Source organism: Chrysemys picta, chromosome 17 (genome assembly GCF_011386835.1).
Source record: "Chrysemys picta bellii isolate R12L10 chromosome 17, ASM1138683v2, whole genome shotgun sequence".
NCBI lineage: Eukaryota > Metazoa > Chordata > Testudines > Emydidae > Chrysemys > Chrysemys picta.
In genome coordinates, this window is record NC_088807.1 from 14027937 (window position 1) to 14030583 (window position 2647).

The 2647-nt window shown below is 45.5% G+C and overlaps 1 pseudogene; it reads right to left on the reverse strand.

Moving 5' to 3' along the window:
* Nucleotides 1–1073: 1073 nt before the first annotated feature.
* On the reverse strand, nt 1074–2293 carry LOC135976176 (olfactory receptor 5G9-like; annotated as a pseudogene).
* Nucleotides 2294–2647: the final 354 nt, after the last annotated feature.

Below are 2647 nucleotides of genomic sequence, written 5' to 3' on the forward strand. Positions count from 1 at the left end.
AGTCAGCAGGTACCCAGTGATTTGTGCCTCTCTGTTATAGGCAGTAGCCTATGTACTCTCCCTCTGATGTTTGGGTTCTTACGTGTTATTGTTCTGGCTCCTAAGAAACAAATTAGTGAGACATTGCAAACTTTCAGCAAAAGTATTTTATGTTTTCTCTAACTTGTCTGCTTGTGTGCCACGAAACATAAAAGGCACAATCTCATAAAAAATAAAATGAATTTATGAAGCCAATTGTCCTTTTGAAACAAAAAAATGGAACCATAGCATTCTGATAACATTGATCTTATTGAAGCACTTCACTTTTCCTTTCCCTGTCACAGAGAGGAGCCTAAACTAGGTTTCCCTAAATCCATGATTGGAATAGTGAAGCAAAGCCTCACTAGAAGCCAAGCATCTCGGAAAGAATGGTATGATCACAATATAGTAGAACCCTGTTTATCTGACCCTCTATTATTCGGTTCTCCATATTAACCCAACAACCAGCGCACACAGATACAGAAGTGGGCAATCTCTCCTATGGTCACTAGATGGCGATGCAGCCTCTTACTTTCACATTCATGGTTTATTCGACGTTTTGGTTAACCAATCTGGCCCTGGTCCCAATTCGATGGGCTAAATGGGGTTCTACTCTCCTTGTGAGCGATCATTTCATGCAGGTGATCTGCTGCTGGTGTTATTCCTTGTGGAAAAGTACAAATTGCAAAATTGATCGGAGGGGCCTTCTGAGGTGGTAGGGAGGGGTCACGCTGTTACCTGCAATGTACACAGGCCCCACAGCAGGGATGCACCTTGGACTGTGCATATAATCAGCTTAAAAGTGCATCACAATAGTGAAGCCATTGTCAAGATGATATTCTGTGCTGAAGATTGTAAGGAGAAGCTGTAACACAGTTACTTTACACTGTTTTTCAAGGGAAATGGTGAATTCCTTCATTATCTGGCTCAAGTTCCATTTCCATATTGTTTTCTCCTGTAAATCACATGATAGAAATTTCTGCATATTGACTTAATGGGTGAGAACTAGTTCATATTTGTACTCCAGTACTGATCAGAAAAAACAGTCCCCATATTTACATACAGCGAGGAATAATTTTCTGGTGTATTGTCCTCCTCAGAGCATCCTTCATCTCCTTGTTCCTCAAGCTGTAGATCAGGGGGTTCAGCATGTAGATCACAAGGGTATAAAACACAGCCACCATTTTCTCCCAGTCCACTGAGCTGCCAGACAAGGGTCATAAATATGTAAAGATCAGGGTCCCATATAAGATGGAAATGACAGTCCAGTGGGAGGTGCAGGTGGAGAAGGCTTTGTGCCTTCCTGCCGTGGAGCGGATCCTAAGGATGGCAAAGATGATGTAAATGTAGGAGATGAGGATGGTGGAAACGGTGCCTATTGTTTCTATGGCTGCAAATATGAACTACACTAGGGGTACATCTACACTACAGCGGGGAGTCGATTTAAGATACGCAAATTCAGCTACGTGAATAGCGTAGCTGAATTCGACGTATTGCAGCCGACTTACCCCATTGTGAGGACGGCGGCAAAATCGACTTCTGCGGCTTTTTGTCGGCGGCGCTTACTACCACCTCCGCTTGTGGAGTTAGAGCGCCGATTCGGGGATCGATTGTTGCGTCCCGGCGGGACGCAATAAATCGATCCCCGAGAGGTCGATTTCTACCCGCCGATTCAGGCGGGTAATATAGACCAGACCTAGCTTACTGATGTGAAAGTAAGAGCAGGAGAATTCTTGGAGTGGGCAAATATCGCAGAATAAATGATCGAGGACATTGGAGTGGCCGAAGGACAGACTGAATACAGTACACGTATGCACAAGGTGCATAGGTAAGAGCCAGCCACCAGCTGGAAGCAGACTATCTTGGACATGATGACATAATACAGCAATGGGTTGCCGATGGCCACTAAGCGATTGTATGCCATAACAGCCAGGAGGCAAAGCTCATAGTTGGCACAGAAGGAGATGAGGAAAAACTGCACCACCCACCCAGGGAAAGAAATGTCTTTACTCTTCGCTAGGGAACTAACCATCGCCTTGGGGGCAATCACAGAGGAGCAGACAACATCTAAGAGTGACAAGTTGCTGAGGAAAAAGTACATGGAGCTGTGGAGCTGGGAGTCAACCATAATCAGCACGATCATCCTGACATTCCCTACCAGGGCGCAGAAATGAATGGCAAAGAAGAACACAAAGAGGATGTTTTGCAGCTTTCAACTGTCTGTTATTCCCTGGAAAGTAAAGCCAGTCACTGTGGTGCAGTTCCCTGGAGCCATTTCTCCTGTCACTGCGCTCTGTGCCAAAGAAGAGGCAGAGGAGGGTAGGGGATAGAAGCAATGGGGACCACACAAATAAATCTGATGCCCTGTGCAGACTCGTGTTATCTCTTAAGATATCCCTAAACAGAAACAAAATTTAGCCATGGATTCCAAAGCCTCTGCGGGGCACAGTCCAAAGTGGATGCAGAACCCGGGGGTAAAAGATTTCTGAAAAGCCAACTTTGCTGTTTATCCAAGAGTTCAGAGTATGGGCTCTTCGGCTTGTGCTGAAGCCCATGGTCTTTAGCAAACTCACAAATAGAAATCAGTGCCCCTCTGTCCATTTCACTGCAGGCAGGCAGGTGGGGATGG